The 12,228-nt window shown below is 54.4% G+C and overlaps 1 long non-coding RNA gene across 2 annotated transcripts; it reads right to left on the reverse strand.

The window, feature by feature from the left end:
- Positions 1–1,476: 1,476 nt before the first annotated feature.
- LOC142825866 (uncharacterized) lies at positions 1,477–11,879 on the reverse strand. 2 transcript variants are annotated; one of them, XR_016347535.1, is made up of 6 exons: positions 10,942–11,879; positions 9,792–10,630; positions 8,634–9,480; positions 7,484–8,322; positions 4,271–7,172; positions 1,477–3,863 (listed from the first exon to the last, which is right to left on the reverse strand). It is a non-coding gene; the product is annotated as an uncharacterized LOC142825866 (long non-coding RNA). The 2 variants fall into 2 exon arrangements; XR_016347536.1 differs by having other exon boundaries at positions 1,479–4,528; positions 6,818–7,172; positions 10,942–11,875.
- Between the last annotated feature and the right edge of the window lie 349 nt (positions 11,880–12,228).

Consider the following 12,228-nt stretch of genomic DNA (forward strand, 5'->3'; position numbering starts at 1 on the left):
GATGACGAGCCCCTGCCACCTTGGCTGCGGAGACCTGCTTGGAGATGGCTGTGCATGCAGGCTGGGGCTGGGCAGGAGGTATGGCTGTACCTGAGTCTGGGATGGCAGGGGGTGAAGGGAGGGGTGGGGGAGGCGGTGGAGGGGAGGGCAGGCTGAGCAGAAGGAGCAGGAACAGACACAGGACCGGGGAAGGCTGTGGCCTCCCGGATAGCAGTGCGCTGTGTTGGGGAAATCTCACTCCCCTGGGGTACAGAGTCCCCAGAAGGGTCCGAGGCTGGAGGTCAAAGCAGCGAGGCAGGAGAGAAATCCAAAAGGAAAATTTTATTATGCATGCAGGCTGACAGCTACCAGAGTGAGAGCAGCAGCAGCAGCCCTGAGAGAGAGTTACAGGAATCCTTTATACAGTGTGTTCAGACAGTTTAGTTGTTGATTTTGATATGTTAAAGAAAACAGTCTCAGCAGAAGTACTCTGAGACATTTCTGTTCACACCAGAAGTGCTAGAAGTAAGTTTACAGTACAAAGGCACATGAGAACCTGAGTGAGGAGTCTACAAGGCAAACTGTGACAAAGATAAGAGTTTACATGACTATTTGTGACAGACTAGGAGTCTCCATGAACTTGAGATAGGCATTGTAAGGGTCTTGATTAGAGTTAAGATGATTTCTCTCTGTTACAGGGAGAGAGGCCTGGAAAACTTTTAACCCTTACAGCAGTTTTCTTTTAGAGAGTTTTGATTTCCTGCACAGTCCCCCCTTAGACACAATTGGAGTTATTGGATTTTTCTCCCATAGCTGCTGCACAAACTCGTCCAGCAAGCGACTGCGCCACTCTGCCTGCATCCTCTGATTAAATGTCTCCTGCATCCCTTGCAGGGCCGAGATGTGCTGGCGCACCAGGTCCAAATACGTGCACCAGTGCCGATGGGTTTCCTGCAGCCATCTGGGAGGTGGGAGAGGTGTGGCCCCCCACCCTCCTGGACAGCTGGTCTGGATGTGGAGGACAAGAGGGAAAAGTCATCAGTCATGCATGCTCACACTTTCCCTGAGAGACGGCATGTCCTCCTCAGCAATCAGTGCCTGTCCTCTAGGATCAGCAGATGCTCATGTGGTCTCAGCAACACTGAACAGCAGCCACGGCCTCCCTGAAGCCCAGACAGTGTGCAGGCTGCCATCCTGCCCTCCCTCCCCCCACCCCATGGCCAAGCAGCACAGACAAGTGCCAGGCCACAGTTGGGGTTCCCGCAGGTTGCTAAGAGGCCTGAAGCTGTGTGGCAATTCCCAGGGTCCCAAACCCCTGCCTGTACCTGGCATCAGTGTCTGTAGGAGCAGGTGGTTCCTTGCAGCCATGCGGGTGCAGGGGAAGGACGGCCCTCCCTGAGGTCGGCCATGTGTGTGCCCCCCTCCCCCCAGGATGTGATCAGCATGACATGTCACAGTACTGCACCATCCACTTTGCTCCCGTCTCCCCTGCCCTGTGTGTGTTGGACCCTCACAGCACTCACCTGATGTTCCCTCCCCGGTGCCCAAAGTTGTCTGGGCAGGAACAATAGAGATGAAAGGTCTGGCAGGAGTGTCCACCAGGGCTTCTACCCGGAAGCCTTTATTTTCGACAAAAAAATCTTCCCCGCGTCCACACTTCCCTTTTTTTGACAGATCTCTGTCAAAAATAGTGTTATTCCTCATAAAACCTAAAACGAGATGTGACGGACCGGGCCGTGTCTGGGCATAGCTGAGGGCGTCCGCTCAGGGCGAATTGCTCAAATCCGGGGCTCCTTACAGCCCCCAGACTGGTGACCTCTCCAAACAGGCCACAAACCAGTCCCACAGAGCGCTTCAGCAACCTGCCTGAAGCCTCCTGAGCAAAACCCCTCCGACACCCCAGCAATATCCGTGCCCCAGATGGCCCCGGGCCTATACACAGGTGGGGGGGTCCTAGCACCCAATCCCACCTACCCCGAACAAGTTCTGTCCGGTTCCAAAAAACCAGCCACAGATCCCTGGTCAATTTACCCTCTGGACCTTACCCACAAATTACGCTGGGCCAATCCTTTAGAATCTATATCTAAAGGTTTATTATTATTACAATAAAGAAAAGCATGAGAGTAAGGTTGTTAAAGAATAGTACGTTACATGCACCGAATCTCCCAGCCCTCGATGCAGGCTCTAGCAGAGATGTTACAGCTGCTGGTTTAAAAGTTCTTATTGCGCATCCTAAGATCAGGATGGGTTCACAGGTCTTCCGGGCTCTTCGATCCCTGCACTGCTGCCTCTGGGATGAAGTGCTGAGCTGAGAACCAAATGGCATCGACCACATGGCCTCTTTATACCTCCTTCCTGGCTCCTTCTTATATGCAGCAGGTCACCTGGTCAGAGGCCAATCTCCGTGTTTCCTGCTGGCTGCTCTCAGGTGACAGCCCCCATTCTTTGGGTGTGTCCTTGGCCCATCAAGTGCCATTGTCCTACAGGGCCTGGCTAATCAGCCTGTCCATAGCAATGCTTAACCACATTCAGAGAAATATTCAGCTTCCACACAGATTACAGATTCCTACCTACACACACAGACATTATACACTCACATAAATAGCGTGCATAAGATCAGCAAACAATAAGCTCCCATTCAATACCCCACATGGCTCCCTTTTATACCAATTTCTGGGGCCAACACCCCCACCTAGGGGTGCAGCAGCGATCTGGCTGCTTCCCTCCAATTCGGTAATGTGACACGAGATTTACCGCTGTCGACAAACCGCTGCATTCTGTTGATTTACTGTCGACAGAACGCGGCGGCCGTCTAGACGCAGGTACACATTTTTCAAACAATCCCTGTAGTCTAGACACACCCCGAGTGTCAGAGTTGCTGCATTACAGAATTGTGCATGCATTGCCAAAAGTGGCCATCGAGTATCACTGTTGCTCTGTTGTGGCATTTTTACACTAGGCAGTTAGGAGTTATGAAATAACAGGCTAATGACTCCTGTTTGTGATGAGGAATAACCCTCATTTAGAAATTGTTATTTTGAAATGTCTTCAGTATATATGCTCGGCTGTTCTTATTTAGAAATAACTACTCCCCAGAGTCATTCAAAGTAATGACTCCCCAGTGCTTCCTGAGACTCTAAATCAGTGGACCTCAACCTTTTGAGGTTGTCGGGCACCAAGGGGCGTGGCCATTTGCCCGCCGGGCGCCAGGGGGCGGGGACACTAGCACGCCCGGGGGCGGGCCCCCCCTTGCCGCATGCCCGGGGGCGGGCCCCCCCTTGCCACGCGCCCGGGGGCGGGCCCCCCCAGCTGCGTGCCTGGGGGCAGGGCCCCCTCCAAGGGCCGCGCGCCCGGGGCCGGCGCTCCCCCCCCCCGCCGAGTGCCGTGCGCCCGGCACCCGCCCCCGCCGAGTGCCGTGCGCCCGGCACTCCCCCCCGCCGAGTGCCGTGCGCCCGACGCTCCCCCCGCAAGCGCCCGTGCACCATGTGCCCGGGGCCAGGCCAGCCCCGAGCACCTGGCGGGCGCATTGAAATGCCCCCGCGGGCGCCATGGCGCCCACGGGCACCGTGTTGGGGACCACGGCTCTAAATCAATGTAGTACGTCAACATTAGGGGAGCCTGACTCCGACTGATTTCAAGGCTTCCCTGTAGTTTGGATGTTCTATTTCAAAGTAGTTATACCTTGAATCTTTTAAAGTTATTTGGAATAATGTCTACGTTACACACTTAGCTTATTCTGACATAAGTACTGAGGGAAAACTGCAAATTTCCATTTGCTCTTAGTTTACATTGCGCTAGCTGGCTTCCAGCCCTAGTGATGGGCTCAAGGCTTTAGTCTCTGCCACAAGTCAGCCATTCTTTCATGAATCCAATGCCACTGAGAACTGAAAAGAGAACGAGAGGAGACTTGTAAACTCGACCACCACTAGTGGTCAAAACACAGACATAAACATGTGCATCACCTAACTGCTGGTCACTGGAGACCCCTTCTTTATTCCTCTCTGGCCTATCCAGGTCCTAAAATGCTCATAATTTATAAGAAACTACGACCATCTCCACCTCACCACACCCTCAGTCCACTATACTCACACCCTACCCAGAATACTCTGGTCCTCTGAGGGACGTGATGATTGAGCAAGCAACTGGAGAACAATGTGATGATGTCCAGTGATTACACAGACAGATGCTCTGTAGTTTATCGTCCCTCCCTTCCTCCACATCGTTGTATTTGAAGGACGGCGACCCACGTGCAGCTACTTACGGAGAGGAAAGGACAATCCCAGACAATTACCAGCCACAGGCAGAGCTCTGGCTTCCCCAGGATCCGTCCCATGGAAATCACAAGCATCTCTCTGCTCGCAAGGAGGCACCTCGCTGCACAGACACTGGCTGAAGATAATTTCACAAAACATACACCAGCTCCTACACCCTCATGAGAGAGCTCCTCAGCTCCACTGTCAATAGGAACAACAGGTGACTCAGACTCACTTCAGGCAGATGCTCATCTAGCTGGATCTCCAGAGTGGCTCCGATTGCCTACAGCAGGCCTCTGCAAGAACAGCAAATAACCCATGGAAGAACTATCACTGCCAACAATGCTACAACTGCATGAGACTGTCCAGTACCTGCCTCCCTCTCCAACCCTTTCTATAACATGGCTGTTCCGCTACAAGACACGGACTGAACACCGATGGGTCGGTTGGCTGTAGCTCCCCGCTGACATCAGGATTATACCAAGAGACCCGCTCATCTTCCATGCACTCGAGTCCAAGCCAGTAAGAATGCAAACACACCTCACATACCGCTTCCTCTCTTTTTTCTGTTGTGTTGGCTAACATGGATTCATATGCCCTTGTGTTGCCCAAACGTCCAGTTTTGTGAGATCCCTTTTTAACTCGTTCCTACCAGCTTTGGATTAGGGATGTTAAAGACGAGTCAACTATCCCATAAGCATTTGCTTATGGGGGTAGTCTGTTGACTAGTCAGCTAGTCGATTCCCCCCACGTTGCTGCCTCTATGAGATAGGAGTACTCCTTCCCCCCCGCCCCCGCTTTCTAAGTGGCAGCACTGCATGGCTGAGCTGGAGATCAGCTGTGCGGCAGCTGCCCCTTTGAAAAGCCACCTCCACGCGTTTAAAGGGGCAGTCATGGAACCCGGGGTCAGCTGAGAACTCCCCAGCTGATCCCCAGCTCTGCGTGGCATTTCCCCAGCTAGCCCCAGGTTCCACACGGCATGACCCAGGGCTCCTCATGGCATGCAGCACGGCATGGAGCCTGGGGTCAGTGGGGGACTCAGAGTCCCCAGCCGAACCCAAGCTCCATTACTTTGAAATGCACAAGAGTCCCTGCTGTGCTCTTGTACTTTTCAAAGGAGGAATGGGGAAGTGCCTATCGACTAGTTGAGCAGTCGATGGAAATTCCATAGACTACTCAACTAGTCAATTAACTGCATTTAACATCCCTACTTTGATTTAGTCACTATTTATCCCTTTAGTCTCTCATTTTTCAAGAACATTTGTGAGACGTTTAATAGCAGTGGTCCAAATGCAGATCCCAAAAGCATAACACTCATTCCTACTCTCCCTGTCATAGCCACCAGGCTGCTGGTCAGCCCTCATGGTTAAGGGGGTATCCTAGCCAGATATTTGGTCAGCCAATAACAATGCAGGTAGGGATTTCAAACTGGGAACAAAGGAATTTTTAACTTTTTCCTCCTCTGTCTGAGGCAGAGTGGGTTCTTCCAGGTAACAGGGATCTGTGAGGCCGTCTCACTCTAAGAAAAGTCTTTTCACAATATGTAAGTAGGGCAAAGTTTAATTAATCTATCAGGTTTTTAATAGTTTTATGGTTCGGCAATTTCAAATTGATGTTAAAAGTTTTTTTTTCTCTTTTGTAATGAAGCTTTCTAACCCACGGAATTGTCTCTGGCTACGTCTAGACCAGCATGATTTTCCGGAAATGGTTTTAATGGAAAAGTTTTCTGTTAAAAGCATTTTCGGAAAAGAGCGTCTAGATCGGCACGGACACTTTTCCACAAAAGCACTTTTTGCGGAAAAGTGTCCGTGCCAATCTAGACGTGCTTTTCCGCAAAAAAGCCCCGATCGCCATTTTGGCGATCGGGGCTTTTTTGCGGAAAACAAAGCTGAGCTATCTATACTGGCCCTTTTGCGCAAAAGAACTTTTGCCCGAACGGGAGCAGCATAGTACTTCCGCAAGAACACTGACAATCTTACATGAGATCGTCAGTGCTTTTCCAGAAAAGCAAGCGGCCAGTGTAGACAGCTGGCAAGTTATTCCGGAAAAGCGGCTGATTTTCCGGAATAACTGGCCAGTGTAGACACAGCCTCTGAGTATACAAATTGGTAGCCCTTACCATCTAGCCACCTTAACTATACTTGCAACGGTAGTATTGTTTTGATAATAAAAAGTTTGTTTTCTTTTCTAATTAAGCTGCTATAGGTTTATTTTGGTGTCCTAGTTTTATCTGTAAGCTCTCTGTCTGTCTGACTGACTGGGAGTCAGCTACCACAGACTGCAGCTTGTTTTTCTCTTTTCTTTTTCAAGCTTGGAGGGGACAAAGAGCTTGAGGTACCCCTGAGGTTTTAAGGAGGAGGTTTCCCAAGTGATCTCATCCCTAGTTTTCTTGGACTACTTGGGTGGTGGCAGTGGATATTCCCTAAAATTTGGGAGATGCTCACCTGGAATGCCTGCACGTGTGCTGTACAAGGACACGGCAGAAGCAGAGCAAGGTCAAAGACAGAAACAGACAGACAGAACGTATTGGCCAATACGAGAGAGCAACAAGAGAGAAACCCATGAGAGGCAGCCAGAAACCTTACCACCTTGCGTCTTCTTCCTCCAGCCAAGCGTCTGCTGAGAAGGACACCGTGTTCCACAGAAACCAGCCCCCCTGACAAACGGGAGCCCTGTTTCTCCCACCACCAAGGAAGCACCTCGGGAACCTCCGCTCAGACTCGCTGTCTAAGCAAACGTGACTTCCCTTCCTGGAGCCGAGTGGGCCGTAAGCCGAGAGATTTCCAGACCCGACACTTATCTCCGTGTCAGCGACGGCTGCTCGGCTCCCAGACGGACGGTTCTCGCCTCGCTTCGACCAAGCTCCCGAGCTCGCTGTTCTCGTTTCCGTTGCATCACCCGGCCGGGAGGACTCCGGGAGGGTTGACTTCTTATCGCTCGCTACCGAACACAGCAGAGAGGGAAAACCAACCAAACAACTTAGCGTTTCAGTCCGCAAGGACGCGGCATCGCTTCTCCTCCCACCATCGCACCGCAGCCTCCCACCATCGGCCACCCCCTCCCGCTGCCACTACAGGAACGCGGAGAGAAAGGAGGCCTTGAATCTCTATCCGCGCTCTGTTGAACCGCCAATTCCCCGTTCACCGGTCCCCAAGCCACCAGGCTCCGTGCACCAGCAAGAAGCTCTCCGCCTCAGAAGAAACCTACTGCCAGGACGCTTGAAGATTTCAAAGCACGCATCTCCTACTCACACAGAGCCACGGGAAGGCCGAACGCTGAAGACCCTTCACGTGTCCGGAGAATCACGTCCAGGAAGCTCAAGTCCATTTCGGACGGTTTCTTCTCCGCCCACGGCCCCGCACTGATTCCTCTACAAGGGCGGCAAAATAAGCCCAGCGTGAGCTCTCACTCACTAAGGTCTGTGGCTGTGGGTATTCTATCCTTTAGCCCTTTCCCCCCTCTGCATCGGGCCCTCTACAAGAACTCTGAGTCAGTCAGCCATGACGCACCACCGCTCTCCCTTGCGCGACTGGCTTACCTGCACAATTCCCGTTGGCTCCTGAGCCCTTAACCCGTGGAGATGCTCACCTGGAATGCCTGCACGTGTGCTGTACAAGGACACGGCAGAAGCAGAGCAAGGACAAAGACACAGACAGAAACAGACAGACAGAACGTATTGGCCAATACGAGAGAGCAACAAGAGAGAAACCCATGAGAGGCAGCCAGAAGCCTTACCACCTTGCGTCTTCTTCCTCCAGCCAAGCGTCTGCTGAGAAGGACACCGTGTTCCACAGAAACCAGCCCCCCTGACAAACGGGAGCCCTGTTTCTCCCACCACCAAGGAAGCACCTCGGGAACCTCCGCTCGGACTCGCTGTCTAAGCAAACGTGACTTCCCTTCCTGGAGCCGAGTGGGCCGTAAGCCGAGAGATTTCCAGACCCGACACTTATCTCCGTGTCAGCGACGGCTGCTCGGCTCCCAGACGGACGGTTCTCGCCTCGCTTCGACCAAGCTCCCGAGCTCGCTGTTCTCGTTTCCGTTGCATCACCCGGCCGGGAGGACTCCGGGAGGGTTGACTTCTTATCGCTCGCTACCGAACACAGCAGAGAGGGAAAACCAACCAAACAACTTAGCGTTTCAGTCCGCAAGGACGCGGCATCGCTTCTCCTCCCACCATCGCACCGCAGCCTCCCACCATCGGCCACCCCCTCCCACTGCCACTACAGCAACGCGGAGAGAAAGGCGGCCTTGAATCTCTATCCGCGCTCTGTTGAACCGCCAATTCCCCGTTCACCGGTCCCCAAGCCACCAGGCTCCGTGCACCAGCAAGCAGCTCTCCGCCTCAGAAGAAACCTACTGCCAGGACGCTTGAAGATTTCAAAGCACGCATCTCCTACTCACACGGAGCCACGGGAAGGCCGAACGCTGAAGACCCTTCACGTGTCCGGAGAATCACGTCCAGGAAGCTCAAGTCCATCTCGGACGGTTTCTTCTCCGCCCACGGCCCCGCACTGATTCCTCTACAAGGGCGGCAAAATAAGCCCAGCGTGAGCTCTCACTCACGAAGGTCTGTGGCTGTGGGCATTCTATCCTTTAGCCCTTTTCCCCCCTCTGCCCTCTGTATCGGGCCCTCTACAAGAACACTGAGTCAGTCAGCCATGACGCACCACCGCTCTCCCTTGCGCGACTGGCTTACCTGCACAATTCCCGTTGGCTCCTGAGCCCTTAACCCGTGGAGATGCTCACCTGGAATGCCTGCACGTGTGCTGTACAAGGACACGGCAGAAGCAGAGCAAGGACAAAGACACAGACAGAAACAGACAGACAGAACGTATTGGCCAATACGAGAGAGCAACAAGAGAGAAACCCATGAGAGGCAGCCAGAAACCTTACCACCTTGCGTCTTCTTCCTCCAGCCAAGCGTCTGCTGAGAAGGACACCGTGTTCCACAGAAACCAGCCCCCCTGACAAACGGGAGCCCTGTTTCTCCCACCACCAAGGAAGCACCTCGGGAACCTCCGCTCAGACTCGCTGTCTAAGCAAACGTGACTTCCCTTCCTGGAGCCGAGTGGGCCGTAAGCCGAGAGATTTCCAGACCCGACAATTATCTCCGTGTCAGCGACGGCTGCTCGGCTCCCAGACGGACGGTTCTCGCCTCGCTTCGACCAAGCTCCCGAGCTCGCTGTTCTCGTTTCCGTTGCATCACCCGGCCGGGAGGACTCCGGGAGGGTTGACTTCTTATCGCTCGCTACCGAACACAGCAGAGAGGGAAAACCAACCAAACAACTTAGCGTTTCAGTCCGCAAGGACGCGGCATCGCTTCTCCTCCCACCATCGCACCGCAGCCTCCCACCATCGGCCACCCCCTCCCGCTGCCACTACAGGAACGCGGAGAGAAAGGAGGCCTTGAATCTCTATCCGCGCTCTGTTGAACCGCCAATTCCCCGTTCACCGGTCCCCAAGCCACCAGGCTCCGTGCACCAGCAAGAAGCTCTCCGCCTCAGAAGAAACCTACTGCCAGGACGCTTGAAGATTTCAAAGCACGCATCTCCTACTCACACAGAGCCACGGGAAGGCCGAACGCTGAAGACCCTTCACGTGTCCGGAGAATCACGTCCAGGAAGCTCAAGTCCATTTCGGACGGTTTCTTCTCCGCCCACGGCCCCGCACTGATTCCTCTACAAGGGCGGCAAAATAAGCCCAGCGTGAGCTCTCACTCACTAAGGTCTGTGGCTGTGGGTATTCTATCCTTTAGCCCTTTCCCCCCTCTGCATCGGGCCCTCTACAAGAACTCTGAGTCAGTCAGCCATGACGCACCACCGCTCTCCCTTGCGCGACTGGCTTACCTGCACAATTCCCGTTGGCTCCTGAGCCCTTAACCCGTGGAGATGCTCACCTGGAATGCCTGCACGTGTGCTGTACAAGGACACGGCAGAAGCAGAGCAAGGACAAAGACACAGACAGAAACAGACAGACAGAACGTATTGGCCAATACGAGAGAGCAACAAGAGAGAAACCCATGAGAGGCAGCCAGAAGCCTTACCACCTTGCGTCTTCTTCCTCCAGCCAAGCGTCTGCTGAGAAGGACACCGTGTTCCACAGAAACCAGCCCCCCTGACAAACGGGAGCCCTGTTTCTCCCACCACCAAGGAAGCACCTCGGGAACCTCCGCTCGGACTCGCTGTCTAAGCAAACGTGACTTCCCTTCCTGGAGCCGAGTGGGCCGTAAGCCGAGAGATTTCCAGACCCGACACTTATCTCCGTGTCAGCGACGGCTGCTCGGCTCCCAGACGGACGGTTCTCGCCTCGCTTCGACCAAGCTCCCGAGCTCGCTGTTCTCGTTTCCGTTGCATCACCCGGCCGGGAGGACTCCGGGAGGGTTGACTTCTTATCGCTCGCTACCGAACACAGCAGAGAGGGAAAACCAACCAAACAACTTAGCGTTTCAGTCCGCAAGGACGCGGCATCGCTTCTCCTCCCACCATCGCACCGCAGCCTCCCACCATCGGCCACCCCCTCCCACTGCCACTACAGCAACGCGGAGAGAAAGGCGGCCTTGAATCTCTATCCGCGCTCTGTTGAACCGCCAATTCCCCGTTCACCGGTCCCCAAGCCACCAGGCTCCGTGCACCAGCAAGCAGCTCTCCGCCTCAGAAGAAACCTACTGCCAGGACGCTTGAAGATTTCAAAGCACGCATCTCCTACTCACACGGAGCCACGGGAAGGCCGAACGCTGAAGACCCTTCACGTGTCCGGAGAATCACGTCCAGGAAGCTCAAGTCCATCTCGGACGGTTTCTTCTCCGCCCACGGCCCCGCACTGATTCCTCTACAAGGGCGGCAAAATAAGCCCAGCGTGAGCTCTCACTCACGAAGGTCTGTGGCTGTGGGCATTCTATCCTTTAGCCCTTTTCCCCCCTCTGCCCTCTGTATCGGGCCCTCTACAAGAACACTGAGTCAGTCAGCCATGACGCACCACCGCTCTCCCTTGCGCGACTGGCTTACCTGCACAATTCCCGTTGGCTCCTGAGCCCTTAACCCGTGGAGATGCTCACCTGGAATGCCTGCACGTGTGCTGTACAAGGACACGGCAGAAGCAGAGCAAGGACAAAGACACAGACAGAAACAGACAGACAGAACGTATTGGCCAATACGAGAGAGCAACAAGAGAGAAACCCATGAGAGGCAGCCAGAAACCTTACCACCTTGCGTCTTCTTCCTCCAGCCAAGCGTCTGCTGAGAAGGACACCGTGTTCCACAGAAACCAGCCCCCCTGACAAACGGGAGCCCTGTTTCTCCCACCACCAAGGAAGCACCTCGGGAACCTCCGCTCGGACTCGCTGTCTAAGCAAACGTGACTTCCCTTCCTGGAGCCGAGTGGGCCGTAAGCCGAGAGATTTCCAGACCCGACACTTATCTCCGTGTCAGCGACGGCTGCTCGGCTCCCAGACGGACGGTTCTCGCCTCGCTTCGACCAAGCTCCCGAGCTCGCTGTTCTCGTTTCCGTTGCATCACCCGGCCGGGAGGACTCCGGGAGGGTTGACTTCTTATCGCTCGCTACCGAACACAGCAGAGAGGGAAAACCAACCAAACAACTTAGCGTTTCAGTCCGCAAGGACGCGGCATCGCTTCTCCTCCCACCATCGCACCGCAGCCTCCCACCATCGGCCACCCCCTCCCGCTGCCATTACAGCAACGCGGAGAGAAAGGCGGCCTTGAATCTCTATCCGCGCTCTGTTGAACCGCCAATTCCCCGTTCACCGGTCCCCAAGCCACCAGTCTCCGTGCACCAGCAAGCAGCTCTCCGCCTCAGAAGAAACCTACTGCCAGGACGCTTGAAGATTTCAAAGCACGCATCTCCTACTCACACGGAGCCACGGGAAGGCCGAACGCTGAAGACCCTTCACGTGTCTGGAGAATCACGTCCAGGAAGCTCAAGTCCATCTCGGACGGTTTCTTCTCCGCCCACGGCCCCGCACTGATTCCTCTACAAGGGC

This window comes from Pelodiscus sinensis, chromosome 20, assembly GCF_052426305.1.
Source record: "Pelodiscus sinensis isolate ZL-2025 chromosome 20, ASM5242630v1, whole genome shotgun sequence".
NCBI classification, from domain to species: Eukaryota; Metazoa; Chordata; order Testudines; family Trionychidae; genus Pelodiscus; species Pelodiscus sinensis.